We start from the raw sequence: 22990 nt of genomic DNA, 5'->3' as shown, positions 1-22990 counted from the left end.
ACACTTAACCGCTGTGCCACCCAGGCGCCCCTATCCATCCTCTCTTCTGATTCCTTCTTCCACTTTTAAAGACTCACGTGATTACAATGGGCACATTCCAGTAATCTCCCTATCTTAAGGTCAGGTGATTTGCAAACTTAATTCCTCTTTGCCATGTAACCTAACACAGGTTCTGGAGATTAGAACATGGATATCTTTGGGGATCCATTATTCTGTCTACCACATAGAATATGCATATGTTCAGTTTTATTTTACTATGTAATAGTTTTCAAAGTGTCTCTACCAATTTACACTCCTATAGCAGTAGAAGGAAGTTCCATTGCTTGATTTCTTTGCCAACACTTATTTTATTTTTTCATTTTATTCATTTTGGTGGTGTTGGATTGATATCTTATTGATGTTTTGTTTCTTTTAAAGATGTATTTATTTATTATAGTGGGGGGAGGGGCAGAGGGAGAGGGAGAGAGAAAATCCTCAAGTAGACTCTCCACTGAGCTTCAAGTCCAATGTGGGGCTTGATCCCAAGGCCCTGAGATCATGACCTGAGCCAAAATCAAGAGTCGGCTGCTCAACCAACTGAGCCACCAGGCACTCCACTGATGTTTTAATTTCTATTTCTCTAATTACTAATTATATTGAATATCTTTTTCAGTGCAAACTGGCTTTTGGAAAGCTTTCTTTCTGAAATGCTTATTCGAGTCTTTTGCCCATTTCTCTATTGAGTTTATGTCTTTATTATTAATCTGTGGTAGTTCCTCTGATATTATGGATAGCAGTCCTTTGTCAGATATACGTACTATGAAGATCTCCCACTCGATGGCTTGCCTTTCCACTTTCATAGCTGCATCTTTAGGCAAACAGGTTTTTATTTCTAACACAGCCCAACTTGTCTTTAATTGTTAATATTTTATGGTTATTCTACTTAAGAAATCTTTGCCTAAAAATATTTTCCATGTTTTCATGTAGAAACTTTATTGTTATATTTAGATCTACAATATACCTGAAATTTTTTTTTATAATGTGAGGTATAAATAAAAATTCAGTTTTCTCATATGGGTATCCAAATGATGAAAAATTAAATTATTGAAAAGAAACCCCACTTCCTATTACATTTCAGTTTCACCTTTGTCATAAAATGAGTAAACATGTGTGTCTTCTATTGATTTTTCATTTGAAATACAACACTTTTCCTTTTTAAAAGGTCTGTTAATTTTTTTTTCAAATAGATTTTTAAAAAATTTCCCAATAGTACCCTACATCTCTGTAAATGTACTTTTTAATATAGTCTCTATCATATAGTTCCATTATTTCAGACTTTTGGGGCATTAATTCCCATTTTGCTATATCTACTGTTCTCCTCACAGTGGATGGCCTTCCATGGTAGTTTTAATTTTTGTATGTGATCTTCTTTTCAATGAGCACTGTGTGTGTGTGTGTGTGTGTGTGTGTGTGCGCACGTGCACGCATTTGTGTGTAAGAGTCACATGCAATAAGAGTTTTGGCTTACCACATGAAAGTTTATTTTTCTCTCATGCAAAGTCTGCATTTCCTTCCAAGCAGTGATCTGGCAATCCAGCTGTTTCCATCTAGTGGCTAAACTATCTCAAGATGGAGCTGCCACTGTCACTGAGGAATGAAAAGGAACAGCAGGCGATCTCATGCCTTCTCTTCTACGCTTCAGTCCAGAAGTAACCCATGTTACTTCCACTTCGATCCACTGCTTAGAAATAGTCACATGGTGGGATGCCTGGGTGGCTCAGTGCTTAAGCGTCTGCCTTCAGTTCAGGTCATGATCCCGGGGTCCTGGGATTGAGTCCTGCATCGGGCTCCTTGCTCTGCGGGGAGCCTGCTTCTCCCTCTGCCTGCTGCTCCCCCTGCCTGCTCTCTCTCTCTCTGACAAATAAATAAGTAAAATCTTAAAAAAAAAAAAAAAGAAAGAAAAAAAAATAGTTACATTGTCCTGACTAATGGCAAGTGGCCTGAAAATTGTGGGGGAACACATGAATATTTGGTGAGCAGTAAATGTTTCTGCTTTTTAATCACTGAATACCCTTTTGCCCCCTTCTTCCCAGTTGCAGAACACATTCAAGCCATCCCCTCCGCCAAGGGAAGCTACCCAAAGATCCATCCAGTCATTTCATTCAGTTTAAATTCCACCAGATTTGGACATGGTTCCTCTTTGACTTGAGGTCTATGAACGAAGAAGATAAATATCTGCCCCCTGTCTCCAACACAGCAATAGAACACCAGCAGGATAATTTCAGCGAACACATCCATTCAGAAAGGGGGAAAAGGCAGATGCCTATTGTGATGGCCCACTTCCATAGGGATAGGAACTTCCTGATTATTATTTAGTTTCTCTGGGAATGTTCTATAATATCAGCTTCTTGGAAGGCACATTCTCCAGTTAGTGGTGTCTGCTGACTCTCCTTCATAATGCACTACTTTCTACTTTGTGTATTTTGTAATTTTTGTTTGCATACAGATCAAGCCCATTCATTTTAGTTGCTGTATAGTATTCTACTTTTTAAAAACCCTCAAAAACTCAACATTTTTCCATTTTTCTATTGATGGAAATTTAGTTTGTTTCCAATTCATCACTATTATAAATTTTTGCTGCATGAATATTCTTTGTACACATTTGTGGAAATGTATTTGGGCTATATACTTATTGGGTCATAGGATTTGGACACCTTTAACTTTATTAAGTATTGACAAATTGCTATCCTAAGTGGTTGTGCTAATTTATAGCAATAAGCATTTTGATAGAGAATATGATCTCAACTTTTCAATATCCAAGTCAAAACTTGGTTTGGTTAGAGCTTTTACCTTTTTTCCATCTGATATAAAATGTTCTCTCATTATGGTTTTAATTTGCAGTTACAAGATTACTATGAGGTTGAACTTTTTTTCCCACAATTATAGCTTTTCAGGTTTCTTCTGTGAATTATCCATTTTTCTATTGTGATTTAGCCATCCCTTTATTTGATTTATGAGGAAGTTTCATAATTTCTGAATGTAATTCTTTGTCAGCTGTGAAATTTTTAAAAATTTTTATTATGTTATGTTATTCACCATACAGTATATCATTAATTTTTGATGTAGTGTTCCATGATTCATTGTTTGCATATAACACCCAGTGCTCCATGCAATACATGCCCTTCTTAATACCCATCACCGGCCTATCCCAATCCCCCACCCCTCTCCCCTCTGAAACCCTCAGTTTGTTTCTTAGAGTCCATAGTCTCTAGTGGTTCATTCCCCCTTCTGTTTACCCCCCTTCATTCTTCCCTTCGTTCTCCTACCAATCTCCCTGCTATTCCTTATGTTCCACAAATGAGTGAAACCATATGATAACTGTCTTTCTCTGCTTGACTTATTTAACTTAGCATAATCTCCTCCAGTCCCATCCATGTTGCTGCAAATGTTGGGTAATTGTTCTTTCTGATAGCTGAGTAATATTCCATTGTATATATGGACCACATCTTCTTTATCCATTCATCTGTTGAAGGGCATCTCGGCTCCTTCCAGAGTTTAGTTATTGTGGACAATGCTGCTATGAACACTGGGGTACATACGGCCCTTCTCTTCACTATGTCTGTATCTTTGGGGTAAATACCCAGTAGTGCAGTTGCTGGGTCATAGGGTAGCTCTATTTTTTGAGGGACCTCTACACTGTTTTCCAAAGTGGCTGTACCAACTTGCATTCCCACCAACAGTGTAAGAGGGTTCCCCTTTTTCCACATCCTCTCCAACACTTGTTGCTTCTTACCTTGTCAATTTTTGCCATTCTAACTGGAATAAGGTGGTATCTCAATGTGGTTTTGATTTGAATTTCCCTAATGGCTAATTAATTTGAACATTTTTTCATGTGTCTGTTAGCCATTTGTATGTCTTCATTGGAAAAGTGTCTGTTCATATCTTCTGCCCATTTTTTGATTTGATTATTTGTTTCTCATGTATTGAGTTTGAGAAGTTCTTTATAAATCTTGGATACCAGTCTTTTATCTGTAGTTTCATTTGCAAATATCTCCTCCCATTCTGTGGGTTGCCTCTTTGTTTTGATGACTGTTTTCTTTGCTGTGCAGAAACTTTTTATCTTGATGAAGTCCCAAAAGTTCATTTTTGCTTTTGTTTGTTTCCCTTGCCTCTGGAGACGTGTCATGAAAGAAGTTGCTGTGGCCGATGTTGAAGAGGTTACAGCTTATGTTCTCCTCTGTGATTTTGATGGATTCCTGTCTCACATCAAGGTCTTTCATCCATTTGGAGTTTATCTTGGTGTATGGTGTGAGAGAGTGGTCAAGTTTCATTCTTTTGTATATAGCTGTCTAATTTTCCCAGCACCATTTATTGAAGAGTCTGTCTTTTTTCCACTGGATGTTTTTTCCTGCCTTGTCAGAGATTAGTTGACCATAAAGTTGAGGGTCCATTTCTGGGTTCTCTATTCTGTTCCATTGGTCTATGTGTCTGTTTTTGTGTCAGTACCATGCTGTCTTGGTGATCACAGCTTTGTAGTATAGCTTGAAATCGGGCAACATGATGCCCCCAGCTTCATTTTTCTTTTTCAACATTTCTTTGGCGATTCGGGATTTTTTCTGGTTCCATACCAATTTCAGGATTGTCTGTTCCAGTTCTTTGAAAAATGTTATTGGTATTTTGATTGGGATGGCGTTGAAAGTATAGATGGCTCTGGGTAGCATAGACATTTTAACTATGTTTATTCTTCTGATCCATGAGCATGGAATGTTTTTCCACCTTTTTGTGTCTTCTTTGATGTCTTTCATCAGTGTTCTGTAGTTTCTAGAGTATAGATCCTTTACCTCTCTGCTTAAGTTTATTCTGAGATATCTTATGGTTTTTGGTGCTATTGTAAATGGAATCAATTCCCTAATTTCTCTTTCTTCAGTCTCATTGTTTGTGTATAGAAATGCAACTGATGTGAATTTTAAGTATTTTCTTGCTGTTTGTGGTTTGGAAACCTTCCTTAGAGTCTGAAAAACCTTATTTGGTTGCAATTTCCGTAGTCTGTTTGCTAAAATGTGTTGTTTATGCTTTTCCACCTTGCTACGGTGTGGACACCGTAGGAGTAGGTGACATTTCCATGTTCCTCTGGGACCATATAGACAATGTTCTTAAAGTTAGATTGATTCTCTTACTGACTTGTGTTTTTCATACTCTTGTCTGCTGGTAGTATCCAGGGTGCACTGATCACCCTAGACCTCCTGAACCACTTCATCTGACACCATCAGAGTGAGAGCTAAAAACACTGGAGACTTAAAATGTCACAATTTGAGCAACAGCTGACAAGCAGCCAGGGAAAGATTTCCTACATGCCTTTCACAGACTGAAAATGGTGCCTAGATTCAGAATTCCTGAATGGGAAGCTTTGCATTTCACATGGAAAACTTACAAGCTATTAAAACCATTGCACAAGGTGTCTACCACAACTTGTAAGGTTTAATTTTGAAAGAGCATCTCAGAAGCAGGGTAACAGTTATATTAGAGCCACCCCACATATGAGCTATCTCTTGGTTGTTATTTAAAAAGCACTGGAGAGCCTTAGCTGTGTTCCCCCAGGCAATAACTACTTTCTTTTGAAATCTCCTTCTCTCTATATACAAAATTAGGAAAAGGGATTTGATATCTAAAATTTTACCATTATTTTTCCCTCTTACCCACACAATTTCTATTACTAGAAACACTTCTCTGGTTTAGTTGTGAATCTCAAACTTTGACTACCAAGTACTCTAATGAAGAGTCTCCCTAAGATCTGCGGCATAGCTCCAAGAAGGCTACTAAAATGCAAAGCATTAATAAATTCTCATTCTTTATCCTAAATTTTCATATGATTTTTTTTTGTCTACTGCACATTATATCTGGATTTATTTTAATGAAAACATGATGCATTTGAAATTTAATTTTCAAGTAAGTTGAAGCTCCAGGAAGAGATACTATGTTTATCCTGTGAGTTTGAATAGCCCAAGTTCATGTGTAAAAACACCCACGGGGCTATGGTTTCTGGAGCAAAGGCTTCCTATAGCCATATGTTTCACTTCTGGCCAAACATATGTAGGAAAATTCAGTCATATGGTCTATTTGTTGTCCTTTGAAATTACTATTCTATTTCTCACCTAAAGATTTTTATTGATGTCATTTTCCTGTCCAGAATATTTCTCCTCCTATTAATTTTTCTGAGAACTTAAAAACCCTGGTTCTCTGATAAGATTTCTCAAGCTTATAGAGCTCATTCTTTTTGTGCTCAAAGTATTTGCTCTTTTTGCTGCGAACTCAGAGCTCACTGTCTTATATTTTTGGTTCCTGTATTGCACACATTTATCACTAACTGAACTACTAGCTCCTCAAGGTCAGGTCCATGTCTTAGACCTCCTTGTCCTTCTTGGACCTCATTAGGACAATCATTTCTAGTAGAAAATATGTACTTAAAAAAAAACATTCTGTAAGTATTCGTAGGCCAAGATGAGATTACCCTCATAAAAAAGAAGAAAAAGAAGGAAAGGGAGAGAATTAATATTTTAGCCTACTTGGCTGCTATAACGAAATAACACAGAATGGGTATATTATAAACAGAAATTCATTTCACAGTTCTGGAGACTGGGAAGCCCAAGATCAAGGCACCTGCACGGTCATACTCTTGTGAGGGCTCTCTTTCTGGTTCATAGCTATCACCTTCTCACTATGTCCTCACATGTTGGAAGGGGTGAAGGAACTCTGAGGAGTCTCTTTTATTTATTTTTTTATTTTATAGTTTTAAAGATTTATTTATTTATTTGAGAGGTGGGGAAGGGGCAGAAGGAGAGAATCCTCAAGCAGACTTCCCACAGAACACAGAGCCTGATGCTACCCCATCCCATGACCCATGAGATCATGACCTGAGACAAAACCAAGAACCAAGAGCCGGATGCTCAACCAACTGAGTGAGCTACCCAGGCGCCCTTGTGGAGTCTCTTATCACAGCATTAACCCCATTCATGAGGGCTCTACCCTCAGAACCCTATCACCTCCCAAAGGCCCCACCTCCAAATACCATTACACTGGCCATTAGGATTTCAAAAATTGAATTTTTAAGGGACACTAATATCCAGACTATAGCAAGAAGCTAACACTAATTGAGTGCTAACTATGTGCAGGCACTGTGCAAACAACATTAACACGCCGTACACATCACACTCAGTCTTTACAATAACACCTGTGAAGTAAGTATCATTGTTATCCACATTTTACAGATAGGTATACTGAGGTTCTGAGGTTAAATAACTCCCCAAAGATCACACCACTGTGAGTGAGCTGGAATGCTGGCCCCTAATTCCCTGGTACTGGATCTTCATTTCTTAACTATTAAGAGGAAAGAGAAATGGGAGTATAGGTCAGACCAATTTAACACATGTGGGGGGATTGATGCAACCCCCGTGGTTAGGGGGTGGGAGGCTGTGCTCTTTCTTGTAGATGGAACTACTATTTTGTAGCAGAAAGTAGACGCTTTCTAATAGAAAGAATTATCTTAATGAGGTCCAGGAGAGAAAAAGAGGTCTGAGACATGGACCTGACCTTGAGGAGCATACAGTCTAGTTAGGAATATGTGTGTACAGTACAGGAACCAATGATATAAGATGGTGTTCTGGGCTCAAATGGGCATGACTGAACAGCAAGAAGTCCCAAGGCACCGGTGAGAGGGCCAGAAGAAAGGGCAGTGAGAACACAAATTCCCCCAGAACGTACTTCCTTTCTTCCAGCTGACCCCTCATAAAAACCAAACTCTCACTCGGCCTGTCAGTCTGATACCACGCCTGGCCACAGGAATCGTGCCTGCTCAGCATTCCCACAGATGGATATCATTTTCCAGAATGGAGTGCAGAAAGTGATATTTTTCTTCTGCCATGATAACATCCCCACAATTAGGGGGAAAAATAGCCAGGAACTGATATTTTACAAGGTCACGTTTCATTTTCCCCGACTTGATGCAGCCCAGGGAGGAGCGTTTAGTTTCTAAGAAGCCAGTGGGAACTCTGGGGGCTGAGTATCTAGTAGAATCTGTGCCCCCAGAGTTTAATGTGTCTTCTGCAGAGTCTCCTTAAGTGGGAGAATATAAAATTGTACAGAGAAACGGTTTAACATGCAGCCAGTCAGTGAGGTTTTGTCAGATCAATGAAGGCCAACTCTAAGTGTTCCCTGCTGGGCTTCCTAACGCCCTGGGACACTCAGCTAAACTATCTATTAAGACTATTTTCCCAAGTCATTTGTGTTAGATTATAGGCTATAAACTGCTTATTGTTGCCTGTCCGCCATAAATATAAAGCAATCATTTTTAATGCAAGCAGCTGTTGGGCTGGCTTCTCTAAGATGCTTTGCCCAGGGACTCACGTTCTGCTGTTTTCTCCTTCATCAAGTGCATTTCTGATTGTTTTTCTGCTCTGCTGCATACCACACACGTGGTGGTAGTGGGGGTATAAATTTTCCTTGCAGAGCTTTGTTTGGACACATGGTTTCTAAAAATATCCAAAAGGAATTGAAGGTGCAGAGGGGCAATTTAAGTTGTTGGAAATCTGGTGACTCCAAGTCCTCAACACGGCGTCTAATTTCTTAAAATGACCTTGGAAGCGTCAACTTATTTTTTCTAACCTCCAGTGATAAGATCTGGGATTTTGGATTATATGTATTGATTAAAAAATTCTAAATGTGCTAGGGTACCATGCTAGATGTTGAGGATATAAAAGTGAGGATACAAAATTGACATGGTGCCTATTCCCGGCCTCTCCCCACCCCCAGCTTTATTGAGGTATAATTGAAAAATAAAATTGTAAGACATTTAAAGTGTGCAATGTGATGATTTGATAAACATACACATTGTGAAGGGATTCCCCCCAGTGAGTTAATTAACACATCCATCCCCTCATGTATTTATCCCTCCCCCTCTTTTTTCTTGTGGTGAGAACATTCAAGTTCTACTCTCTTAGCAAATTTCAGCTATAACATAGTGTTATCAACTAAAGCAACTATGATATATGTTCGATCGTCAGATGTTATTCATCTTATACCTCAAATTTGTACCCTTTTACTAGCTCTCCCTATTTCCTCCACTTCCCAGCCCCTGGCAACTACTTTTCTACTTTCTGTTTCTATGAGTTCAATCCCCTGCCTCTTATAGTCTAGTAGGAGAGACAGACTGATCAAACAGATGTGCAAATTGTGATATGAGTATGAAGGAAATTTAAGGAACAAATAAAATGCCCAATCTAGTGATTTATGGAGATTTTCCTAAGAAAGCAGGATTTGAGCTGAGGGTAAGTTGAGTGCACTCTGCAAGGGAAGAGGGATAATGAGGACAGGATTTCCAGGAAGGCATAAAGGCACATTCAAAGGCTGAGAGGTGGGGATGAGCATTTTAAGAACTGACTTAAGGTCAGGGCATCAGATACAGAGAAGGAGACAAATGGCCCAGTGGGGCTGGAGAGGCAGGCAGGGTCTAGATCTAGCAGGGCTGTGGGGGCCTTGTGAAGAAGAGCTTGGGCTCTACCCTTAGACCAACAGGAAGCCATTGGTGGATGTAGCCCTTAGGACCTCAGGAGGTAACTGCTGATTTCCTTGAATCATACTTCAGTGAAATGTTGGGATAATTTACAGAAGGAATTCTTTTCATGGGCATGGGTGGAGTTAAAGAGACCAAGGAAAGATGTTGAGGCACCCAAGCAAAGCAACAATGAGAAGCCATTTTTACCTCTAGGCCTGAAGAGGCAAGGGGAGGAAGCAGTAATAGCTGGAGTCGGGAAGGTGAGCTGCCCTGCAGAAGCTGTGGTCATGGAATATCACAGATAATGACAGAACTGCAGCATTCCAGTGGGAATAAATATTTCAAACTCTCTTGCATTATGTCCTTCAGTCTCCTGCTGGGTCCTTCACTGACTGAACCTAAACAGAAGCCAGAAAGCCAAAGGAATCTATTGAGATCAGCATCCTCCCCCATGCCCCAAATAGGTAAAAAGAAGAGAGGTACTTATATATTAACACTCTTTTACAAATGAGTCAAATGAGACTCAGACAGGTTAGACAAATTGCCCAAGATCCACAGATGGTAAGTGGAAAATCCCAGACTCAAACCCCCGTCTCCCTGCCTCTAAACATCTATGGTCTTAACCACTACTCCATACCGGTTCTCACCTACTTGGCACAGCATTATGCTGGGCCCTCTTGTTTGGGGTGTTGGGGTTGGGAGGGATAGTCTGAGACATCAAAGAGTAGAAAGCGGAAAACAGTCAAAGATGGCAACGGTCAATCCTTCCCTCCCTGTGTGTGCGTGCTACTCTTCACATCGAACAAAGTTGTCTAATTTCCCTCTTCTTGAATCTGAGATGCCTCAGTGACTTTATTCTAACCATCTGAAATCTGAGATTTCTGAAGGTAGGTCATAAAAAGATTTGCAGCTTGCTCTTCCATATACCCCCTCTTAGAAGACAGCTGTCATGCTGTAAGAAGCCTGAGCCACATGGAGAGGCCACATGTAGACATTCCAGGTGCAACCTCAGCTGAGTTCTAAGCCAGGAGCTAACACTAAATGCAACCCATATTAGTGAGCTGTCTTGGACATCCAGGCCAGTGGAGGCTTCAGATGACTAGCCTCAACCACCATCTGACTATAACCACATGTGAGATGTCCAGGCAAAGATGACCTGGATGATCCCAGCCAACTCAAGAACTGTGAGAGATAATAATAAATTTCTTCTAGCTGCTAATTTAGGGGTGGTTTGTTATGCATTTATGGATAGTCAGAACATAGGATAAGGTTTCTGACTTCATGAAAACAATATTTAGATAAATAGAACATAAGCATACCATACACATAACCTCTCCCACATAAGCATTAATAAGGAGACTCTTTCCTGGAAACTCTCCCTCCTCTGCACAAATCTGGACCTCACTAATTCTTGAGCCCAGTCTCCTTGATAGTCTGTAAGGCCTTCCCTTCCTGTGAATGCCCCAGGGTACAAATGAAAGGCCTAGCCAGGGAAGATGGGGAGTACCTTACATCAAAGCTCTCTGTCTTCCCCTCCCTCCCAACTTCTGGCCATGCATGCTGTCCACCAGTATGGAGTGAAGGTGTGGAACAGACTCTAGATGCTACAGGACTCAGACAAGAACAAGGTAAACAAGGTAGAAGCAAAGGAAGATGGGGACTTTGTAGGGAAGCTTTTATCCTAGAAAGGAAATGAAACACCCATAAGTTATCCTAGCCCAGGACTAGAGCTAAGCTGGGTCTAGCAGGGTTTCTCAGATTCAGCACTACTGATATTTTGGACCAGATAATTCTTTGTTGTGAGGGCTGTTCTGTGCATTATAGGATGTTTAGCAGCGTCTCTGGCCTCTACCCACTAGATGCCAATAGCATTTACCCACCAGTTGTGACAACCCAAAAAAGTTTCCAGACTTTGCCAAATGTTCTTGGGGGTGGGAGGAATGGCAAAACTGAAAACCACTACCCCCTCCCTTCTTTCTCTGAAGACATTCCCTCTCAGATGGTGAGAAAAGCCTGTGACTTCCTACCACAGATGTCCTTCACCTTCCAGGTGCATGACCAGAACCAAATCCTTTCATCTATTTCCACCAGGTTCTCCTTTCCCCAGTCTTCCTCTGGCCAGATGGCACTCAGGCTCTCCAGGGGCCATTTCATAGACATGACATGGTGTTTCAGGCTGAGTCTATTCTGTACCACGGCTAAGGATGATACAGGCCAGATTAATGAGTGAGCCACTAGGCAGCTGTCCAGAGCACCAGTGAATAGGGGCTACTGGAATGTTACTGGCATAAAACTAGAGCAGGGATCCAGTTAACTCAGGTCTCCACACATGACTGCTAACAAAACTGGTGAGACATAAACTGGTTTGGCTGCAATTAAATATTCCCTATTGCTGACAATCTCTCTCTGTTGATATTTTTTGTGGCAGTACATGGTGTCTATAAAGCCTCACCACTAACTTTGAGACGGGCTCTCTGAGAGTTCCCTGTAACCATCCAGCCTGCTGAAATTCTGAAACTGAAAAATTTATGATGCTGTATGTGCTCTTTTCTGGGGATGATTTATTAGAATGTCTACATTTAGAGTTTAATATGCCTCTCAAGAAATTGTCTAGCTCTGAAAATCACGTGTAGTATGTACATGGAAAATATATCTTTATTCTGAACATAAAAAAGCATTTACTTTTATTATTTTTTCCATTCCTACTAAATGTCCTTACAGACATATAAGGAACAGACAAAATTGCGTAAAAAGGATCCAAGTTACTCACCTGACATGTCCAATGTCTCAGTCTGATGGGGCTACATGCTTTGCTGGGAGGTGAAGGGACAGAAGCTCACAAAAATTGCACTGGATTTGTATTTCCCTGATGGCAAATGATGTGGAACATTTTTTCATGTTTCTGCTGGCCATTTGTATGTCTTCTTTGGAGAACTGTCTGTTCATGTCTTCTTCCATTTATTTCTTGACTGGATTATTTATTTTTTGGGTGTTGAGTTTGAGAAGTTCTTTATAGATCTTGGATACCCACCCTTTATCTGTTATGTCATTTGCAAATATCTTCTCCTATTCCATAGGTTGCTTTTAGTTTTGTTGACTGTTTCCTTTGCTGTGCAGAAGCTTTTTTATCTTGATTAAGTCCCAAAAGTTCATTTTTGCTTTTCTTTCCCTTGCCTTTAGAGATGTGTCTTGGAAGAAGTTGCTGTGGTGGAGGTTAAAGAGGTTACTGCCTGTGCTCTCCTCTAGGATGTTGATGGATTCCTATCTCACATTGAGGTCTTTCATCCATTTTGAGTTTATCTTTGTGTATGGTGAAAGAGAATGGTCCAGTTTCATTCTTCTGCATGTAGCAGTCCAATTTTCCCAGCACCATTTTTTGAAGAGGCTCTCTTTTTTTCCATTGGATATTTTTTCCTGGTTTGTCAAAGATTCTTTGACCATAGAGTTGAGGGTCCATTTCTGGAGTCTCTATTCTGTTCCATTGGTCTTTCTGTCTGTTTTTGTGCCAATGCCATTCTGTCTTGATGATCACAGCTTTGTAATATGGCTTGAAGTCAGGCATTGTGATGTCCACAGCTTTGTTTTCCTTTTTCAGCATTCCCTTGTTGATTTGGGATCTTTTCTGGCTCCATACAAATTTTAGGATTGTTTTTTCCAGCTCTGTAAAAAATGCCAATAGTATTTTGATTGGGATTGCATTGAATGTGTAGATTGCTCTGGGCAGCATAGACATTTTAACAATATTTATTCTTCCAATCTATGAGCATGGAATGTTTTCCCATCTCTTTGTGTCTTCCTCAATTTCTTTCATAAATGTTCTGCAGTTCCTAGAGTACAGATCATTTACCTCTTTGGTTAGTTTTATTCCTAGGTATCTTATGGTTTTTTATGCAATTGAGATACCACCTTACCCTAGTTAGAATGGCTAAAATTAACAAGACAAGAAACAACAAATGTTGGCGAGGATATAGGGAAAGGGGAACCCTCTTACGCTGTTGGTGGGAATGCAAGCTGGTATAGCCACTTTGGAAAACAGTATGGGGGGTCCTCAAGAAGTTAAAAATTGAGCTACTCTATGACCCAGCAATTGCACTACTGGGTATTTACCCCAAAGATACAGATATAGTGAAAAGAAGGGGCACATGCACCCCAATGTTCATAGCAGCAATGTCCATAAAAGCCAAACTGTGGAAGGAGACGAGATGTCCTTCAACAGATGAATGGATAAAGATGTGGTTCATATATACAATGGAATATTACTCAGCCATCAGAAAGGATGAATACCCATGATTTACACTGGCATGGATGGAACTGGAGGGTATTATGCTAAGTGAAATAAGTTAATCAGAGAAAGACAATTATCATATGGTTTCACTTATATGGGGAATATAAGAAATAGTGCAGAGGACAACAGGTGAAGGGAGGGAAAACTGAATGGGAAGAAATTAGATAGGGAGCCAAACCACGGGATATTCTTGACTCTGGGAAACAAACTAAGGGTTGAGGAAAGGGAGGTGGATGGGGGGAAGGGGTAACTGCGTATGGGCATTAAAGACGGTATGTGATGTGATGAGCACTGGGTGTTATATGCAACTAATGAATCCTTGAACATTATATCAAAACTAATGATGTACTATATGTTGGCTAATGGAATTTAAATTAAAAAATTGCACTGGAAACCTTTTCTTTCTACTCCCATTTATTTACTTGTAAAATCAGATCAAAATGAATCTTCGAAGTAATTTTAAAGTATAAATCAAGTAAAAATAAGAAACAGTCTGAAAAATAAGTCAGAAAATGCAGAAGAGCAAATCATCCATTTGACCTTAGGGTTTTGAGGAAGACTGGGTGCTAACTGCATGTATAAGTGTCTCAGATCTTTTTCAGCTCCATTAGGTAAGTCCAACTCCTCTTGTTTGAATTAATACTTCCTTAATGCACTGGCCAGCCACTCTTTCCTATACCCCAAGCAAGAAAATGCTCATCAGTTATTGGGGTTGAAGAAGTCTCCCTGCTGCATGCTTCCTGTGTGCCACCTCAAGGTTGCAAATGTATTACTCCTGGTCCTACAAGAAGCAGAGGCCAAGACAGAATTAGATATGCAAGAGATCCACTGGAAGATGTCTGCAAGAGAAACAGAGGAGGAGTTAGAGAAGGTTAGAAGAGCCGTCTGACCACAGTGCAGGGCTGACTCTGTGCAGGTCAGAGGGAAGGAAAGACAGGCAGCTGGACTGGCAGAGTCTCAGACTGCAGCACAGTGCTAGGAAATTTTTGGCCAAGCTGAAGGAGAGTCCTAGAGTCAATGTATCTAGCACCTCACAGGTATGGACCTGCCTTAGTATCCTTCTTGTGCTTAATCACTGGCTGAGAGTACCCCAAGGGAAGCAAAACCTCAGAGCAGACAGCATGGTGGATTTGGACCACAGCACTGGGGGCTGTCCATCCCTTATAGTCACAATGACACAGCAGGAATTCTGAATGGTGCATCTTCAAGGCCATCATAGCTATGGAAGCCTTAGTGCAGCAGAAGGCCATGGATGAATAGGACAGTAGAAGAAGAAAGAGGGATATCAACAGTTAAAGGAGGCCAAGACTGATTTGACCCAGTTCTGCCCAGAACCCAACTTACACATCAACTGAGGGCTGGGACTATTTAGAGGTTTCTGACACCTGAGTCCCAGGCAAGTACTAATATCCACCAAATCCGCTAGTGAGTAATAGCTTGGAAAGCAAGCACCATCGACCATATCTTACCTAAAAGAAAATGTAACTCAGGTTTCAAACAACCAATTTTTAATTTGATTTTGGGATTGCAGACATACCAACACAGGGGACTGTCAACAAGAGAGTATTTTCACTCTTAAAATGATATAGTCATTATCAGAGAATGTGCAAGAGCAGGATAAGATAGCTACCTTTACACAACTGTTACTGTTATGTAGCTGAGAAAATGCAATTAATTCTCTTAGAAATATTGATTAAATGCCTTATGTGTTGTCAAGAATTGTTCCAGATGCTAGAAAAATAGTCATTATTTGGAGTCAATAAAGAATGAGGAACTAAAAAATGCAGGTAGAAGTCATAGGGAGATAGATTTAGATTTGAAATACCAAAAAATATCTTAAATTTTTTCAGTAATTCTGTTATATATCATCTTCCATTGTGCTTCTCAAGCCTTTGCTCATACAGCTGTTGTCCCATTGATCACACTGTATTCCAGTTAGTTATTTATGGATTTCTTTCCCCCTGAGAGTTTCCAAAATACCCAAAGAACACATGCATTAATTCACTAATTAAATAAATAACTCATAGCTCATATATGTGGTCAACAAAGGTTTTTTGAGTGCTTTGTGCCTGCTGTTGGTATCTGGGGAGGCCAAGATAAATAAGACACAATACCTGTCCTCCAGGAACTCACAATAAATTAGGGAGAAAGATGATGAAACATCAATATAGTTCTGAATAGTGTGTGCTATAGTGGAGGTATTTACTGAAAAAGCAGGAGCATCAGGAGGGAATACCTAACTCTGCTGAGGGGGTGTCAGTGATGGAAATTCATCATAAAACTGATGACTCCTCTGCTGCATCATGAAGGACAAGTAGAAGTTATCCAGGATTTTATTCCTAGTTTCCAGCACAAAACAAGTCCTCAATTCATCCCTGCAAAATGAATGAATGAATGATGGATAAATAGAGTGTAACTGAGAGTATTTTTTCTTGATCAGCATCTATGCCCTGCATCCTGGTAATAGCACCTCACCCCTGGCTCCAGAAGCGGGCCCATGTCCTAGGCCTTGGCAATCAAATAATGAACAGATCTGGCCAGTGACTGGTTCAGGAGACTGGACATGGTTGAACTTGGTATAGTGACTCATCTCAGGACCTGCTTGAGCAATTGGAGGATAGAATCTCTCTTCTTGCTGACTGGGTGCTCTGAGGTTGTCACTCTGGAGCATCTGGGGGCATCTTGGTTGGGAGAAGTCTGCTGAGGGTGAAGTTCCATAGAGAAAGCAGGACTGAGAGGTAGAGAGAAAGAAATTGGGTCCTGGTAACACTGTTTTAGCTCCTGGATCCAGCAGTAGGTCTACTCCTTAACTGTCCTTTGGATGGTCATAAAATCACCTTTTTGGGGGGAGGGGAGGTGTGAGGTGGGATTTAAGCCAGTTTTAATTGGTTCTTCTATTACTTGTGACCAAACATGCGTTGACTAATAAAGATAATAGCTATCTACAGTATAAACTGCTTCACAAATTACTGAGTTCCCCATTTCCAGAATGGTTCATGTAAAATCAAGTCTATCAGAAAAGGAAGTGCTGCATTACTGGAGAACTCTAAATCTTTTTGGTCTTGCTGATTGAGGCTCAGTTTCTGTCTGTTACCTAAGAAAGAGAGTGCTTGTTAGAGAGAGAGAGAGAGAGAGAGAGAGAGAGAGGAGTGGAGGAGAGACTCCACACCATAACATCACCAGATTGCTCAGCATCATTTCAGAATTACTATTTAAACTGAGGAAACAAACTGAGGGCTTTAGAGGGGAGGGGGGTGGGGAATTGGGATAGGCCGGTGATGGGTATTAAGGAGGGCATGTAATGCATGGTGCACTGGGTGTTATACGCAAGTAATGAATTATGGAACTTTACATCAAAAACTAGGGATATACTGTATGGTGACTAACATAACATAATAAAAAATTATTATAATAAAAAAATACTAAAAAAAAAAGAACTACTATTTACTTCTTGTGAGTGACAAAATATACCCAAACTGGAGAGAACTGACACACTAAAATTTTTATTAAAAAGAATCAACAAATGTGCAGGTTGGCTGAGAGAAAGAGATGTGGCCATTGAGGCATAGTGGTTGAAAAAGATATTTTTCTCTTCCTTCTTTCCCCTAAGTGCACTATCTAAAGGAGGAATTACTATCAAACACAAACATCCTCACCATAGTGACAACTTTGGCAGGAACCAGAGGAGAAAGTGCCCACTGGCCCTGTTCCCAGGGGTTTGAGTCAAGAGGCCAGGAACCTGTGTAGCACATCTGGGGGCAGGAGAGCAGACGTCTAATGGGGCAAAGCATAGAACCAGAGAAGGTGCATTTTATGAAACGGAAATACAAATAAATAGCTGACACCAGAAGACAGAGTGTCTCCTGACTATTTAGAAACCAGTGGACTCTGGTTCTATTTATAAAGATGACATGTTCCACAGGACCAGTTTTCCCTGTTACTAATAGAGGCCAAAGCATCAACATATTCCAGGCACATGTGGGAAGGGATGAGATGTAGGTTCAGAGCTCTGACCTCTTTAATGAATTCACTCTGCATCTGGGTCAGGACACGTGCAGTATGTTTTGTACTTTTTACTCTCAGTAACTAGGAGAGACATAGATGCATGGTCTTCCTCTAGATTTCCAGCCCTTTTCACCTTCCTGTCAGTTTCATCTTTCTTCTTTTTTGCTTGTCTGCCACCCCTACCTCCATTTCATTCCCTCCTAGCAGAAAGAACATGCCTGGCTGCTTAAGGGACACTGATTCTGGTCCAGAACTGGCTATTCAACTTCAGGCATCTTATTTAATCTCTCTGGACTTCAGTTTTCTCATCTGCAAAATGGTCTTATATAAGTGTTTACCTAATTCATGTTTCCCAAAATATGAAGAACTGGGCTGTATGCATGGATATTGAAGGACCTGAGACATATTTCAGTAAAGAATCATATTTAACTTTGTTTTGTCAAACATGGCTCAAATTCATCTGAGAACAAAATCTCTTTAAAAAAAATAACATGGGGGCACCATGTTATTGAGCGTCCAACTCTTGGTTTTGGCTCACGTCCAACTCTTGGTTGTGATCTCAGGGTCCTGGAATTGAATCCCATGTTGGGTTCTGTGCTCAGTGAGGAGTCTGCTTGAAATTCTCACTCCTTCTTCCTCTTCCCTTCCTCCTGTGCATGTGTGCTCTCTCTCTCTCAAATAAATAAATCTTTAAAAAAAATAACATGTAGCTACATCTAACTATTCTATGGTATACAGGCTGAAAACTGCTGGTTTTGGCCAATACTTGCATTGGTTCTCTAAACTTTCTTTTTACCATCCTTCTATTTAGAGTGGTTGGGAACAAAAAGTATATTTCTCAGATTTCCTGCAGCTAGGTTTTGCATTTGGATTACATCCTACCAATAAAATGAACTCATGTGAGATGGGGAAGACATTTTCATTTCTTGCCCAATCCTGACGGATACACTAACCTAGATGATCTCTAAAAGTCTAGTTCAACTCCATGGGATTTTTATGTTTTCTCTCTTGGCCATACATTTTCTTAGGCAAAAAGCTCATTTAGCTATCGTGAATCTAGTTTCTTTCTTTCTTTCTTTCTTTCTTTCTTTCTTTCTTTCTTTCTTTCCTCTCTTTCTCTCTTTCTCTCTCTCTCTCTTTTTTTCTGAGTTGTAATACATCCCAAGAAATAGACCCAGGACAAATCAGGAAAGAGTAAATGCTAGCTGGGGATCATCTTGCTCTGAAATTTCCATCATCTTCTACAGTTCATTTCTTATTCCAGGGGACATAGTTCATCTTGGGGTCTTGCAGCAATTCCCAAAAGAGAGAAACCTGCTAAAAAGTTGGAACTATAGCCATGATGCTCCATAGATCCTCTGGCCACCATTATGAGGCTGGATTGAGCTGGGTACACAGACTGTTTCCCCTCAGCATCCCCTGTTAATTTTATAGGGATGATTGTATTTCTCATCACATTCCAGGCGCATCTTAAATGCTGCTCCACTTAAAGAAGACAGCTCTAGGATGGCAGGGCCTAGCTCCGGTTCCCTGACGACTTAGTAAGCAACCTTGGTCAGGACAAACAACTACTATGTCCCTTAGATTATCTGGGTCTAAAATCAATGAAGCAGTGTTTTCCCTAGCTGCCAGTACTTTAGACAAATAGGAGATCCTGTATGTAGTGTGGTGAGTTTTAAAATTGAGCTTTTCAGGTGAGCGTCAGATACTACCAAACTCACTACGGATCTTGATTTCATGAAGGTTAAACATTGGAAGTTGAACTTATCAAAACATGGGATGAAGGGACTTTCTGGGTGGTTGGTCCTTTGACAAAATTGTAAAGTGGTTAAAATTTGTCTTTTTCTCCTTCCAAATGACAAAAGTTCAGTTTTCCAACTTTTAGCACTAGAAAGCTTTCCCTACTTTCCTCTGCCCCCTAGAATTGTGCAGTGTTTTAACTCTGTCCTTCTCAGAGCAAGGAAAAATAGTAAGCTCATTTATCCTGAGACTGTTATTTTAACCCTGGCATCCCATCAGTCCTGGATAGCTTCAGAGAGCATAAATGCCAGGGTCCTACAGCTAGAAACCCAACAGTTGGCCTTGGATGGAGCCCAGGTATACTAACTATTCCAAAGCTCCCACGGGTTGAGAACCACAAGGGTATTGTTACTTACACATGCCTCTTCAAAGAGAATCATGGAAAAATTTTCAGGGATCAACTAATCTTGTCCCACTCCTACTCAAAATTTCCATAAAGCAGATTATTGCCATTCATTTTTACTTGCAAGCTTCAAGGTTACCAAACTGGAAGTATAGCTCTTTCCATAAATAAGAAGCTCATAAAATCTTGAAATAATGTCGAGGTTAGTTCAATATGAACCTTCTATCTAGTAGCTGGTACCTTGTTCTGGAAATTCTGTGCCCATTCTGCCTCCTGGCTTGATTATGCTCAATTATCCCACCCTTGAATGCCCCCAGGACCTGGTTTTCATCCTCTGCCTCGCGTCCTGTTCCTCACCTAATCCTCCAATACTAACCTGATGACAAACACATGGGCTTTGAGTTAGGTCTTGTTCAAGTCCTGACCCCACCACTCTGTAACTCAGGATTTTCTTGGGAAAATTATTTGGAGCCTTGGTTTCTTCATCTGCAGAGTAGAGATGATATTTCTTATTCTATCAGTTCAGAGTTTTACACATGGTAAATATTCAACAATTGTGAGGTCTCTTTCCCCTCAAATCTCATTGTTTACTTTGTACTTATTTCTACCTATTGTTTATATGACCATAGCCCGAAGGGTTTTTAAAGGTAGGATTTAGAGTATCGGTAGGAAGATGTTTTAGGCAGAGCAAGACCTTTGTGTTACAATTGAAATTACAGCCTACTAGTCCCCAGTAGCTCTGTCTTAGCTCCCACCATAAGGGGTCTGCCCAAGGCATTCAGGACAGTGATGGGATGGAGGAAACTAACGGATGCAGTGGGAGGAGTGATTTGAAGAAACCCTTGGTAGTCACCAGTGGGAAGCTGAAAAATAAACCCAGAGAAGACCTGGAAAGGACAGACCACCAGATATCCAACTAGGAAGCAGAAATCCTGGCTGGAGTCTGTTTCAAACCACAGAATCTGAATTTAGGGAAGAAAGCATTAAAAACAATAAATTACCCAAAATGGCAAATTTAAGATTCAACTGCCTCAAACTATAACAACTTAGGCACTTGTAAAAGAGAAATATTCCAGATGGCAGAGTGGAAGGATGAATTATAGAGAAGGAAGTGGCTAATATCCTGTGCAAGACTTTGAAGCAATACAAAGAGAGCTTTCCTTGCAGGAGCAAGCTGGGGAGCCTGGTGTTTCTGGAGACAGACATGGGGTCCCATTTGAAAAGGGTCAGCTGGCCCCACTGGCCAGTCCTAGGTGCTCAGGGCTCAGGTTTGGTTTCAAATTGCCTTCTGTCTTCTAAGAGATTCTGGAACAAATGGCCCTGGTGCCCTAGGAGAGGCATCTAGAGTGACTACTTAACATGTATAGGACTTTGATTTGATGTGGTCCATCTGGCCTCACTATTTAATTCAGGATCCCATGGGTCTAGGTATGATTTCAAATTGTATCTGATCTCTTTTCATCTTCTACTTCCCTTTATATAAGGTCACTCTAGCTCTGGAACCAAGGGGATTGAATCTGAACAGGTAAACTGGAGACAGGTGAAGGGATCTAACTGCATCCTGGCCAAAGGGGCCTTAGTTCTGGTTTCTTAAAATGTAGTCCTCAGACTGCATGATCTGACCATATGATGCCTCAGCATCACCTGTGAGATTACTAGAAATGTAACACCCTGACTGGTCTGTAGCAAGCCACAGACACCCGTCTTTGATCTGCAGGATGGGGTTTGTTAAAAGTTCTCAAAAACAAGGCTTACTTCAAGAGATACCAAGTGAAATTTAGAAAAAGATGAGAGGGTAAAACTGGTTACTATACTCAGAAATGCTTGGTAATTCCAGATAAAAATAAGTACAACACACCTAAATACAGGGTGAGAGTTCATGTAACCAACAGAGATATCATTTGTCAGATTGCTTATGCCTGTACCGAAGGAGATATGATAGTTTGTGCAGCTTATGCTTATGAACTCCCAAAGTATGGTATAAAGGTTGGCCTGACAAATCATGATGTAGCATATTGTATCGGCATGTTGCTGGTCCATGGGCTTCTCAACAGGTTTGGCATAGATGAGATCTATGAAGGCCGACTGGACGTGACCAGAGATGAATACAATATGGAAAGCATTGATGGTCAACTTGGTGACTTCACCTGCTATTCGGATGTTAGCTTACCAGAACTACTACTGGAAATAAAGTTTTTGGGGCCCTCAAGGGAGCTGTGGATGGAGGCTTGTCTACCCCTCGTAGTACCAAACTATTTCCTAGTTATGATTCAGAAAGCAAGGAATTCAATGCAGAAGTACTTCAGAAGCACATCATGGGTCAGAATGTTGCAGATTATATGAGTTACCTAATGGAAGAAGATGACGATGCTTTTAAGAAACAATTCTCTCAATACATAAACAACAATGTAACTCCAGACATGATGGAGGACATGTATAAGAAAGTTCACACTGTTACATGAGAGAATCTAGTCTATGAGAAGAAGCCTAAGAAAGAAGTAAAAAAGACAAGGTGGAACTGTCCCCAAATGTCTCTTGCCCAGAAGAAAACTGGGTAGCTCAGAAGAAGGCAAGCTTCCTTAGCACTCAGGAGTAGGCTGCTGAGAGCTAATAAACCAAACCACAATTTTCTATGAAGATTTTTCAGATAAAGATAATAAACTTATTCATTAAGCAGCTAAAAAAAAAAAAAAAAGGAAATGTAGCACCCCAAATCTACCAAATCAGAACCTGCATTTTAACATGATCTGCAGGTCTTTCATATATGTTAAGGTCTGAGAAACAAAATACTTGTAGATTTCATATGCAAAGGAAGTATATAGGCCCACAAAGATCCCTGTAGAAAGGACATTGCCTGTGTCTAATTGTTTCAATAACAGTGCACCTCATGGAGTCACAAGTTCTTAATAGCACTGCCAAGGCCTTGATCCCTAACAATAAAGGCCTTTGGTCTGAAATTGTGTCCATAAGCAAAGAGCCATCTTGTGTTCCATCTCAGCCTTAGTTATTCTGTTCTATTGTTTCTCCTCCT

At 40.4% G+C, this 22990-nt stretch overlaps 1 pseudogene; it reads left to right on the top strand.

Moving 5' to 3' along the window:
• Window positions 1-21377: 21377 nt before the first annotated feature.
• On the top strand, window positions 21378-22570 carry LOC103664786 (annotated as a pseudogene).
• Window positions 22571-22990: the final 420 nt, after the last annotated feature.

Source organism: Ursus maritimus, unplaced genomic scaffold (genome assembly GCF_017311325.1).
Source record: "Ursus maritimus isolate PB19 unplaced genomic scaffold, ASM1731132v1 scaffold_15, whole genome shotgun sequence".
Taxonomy (NCBI): Eukaryota; Metazoa; Chordata; class Mammalia; order Carnivora; family Ursidae; genus Ursus; species Ursus maritimus.
This window is presented reverse-complemented; position numbering and strand designations above follow the sequence as displayed.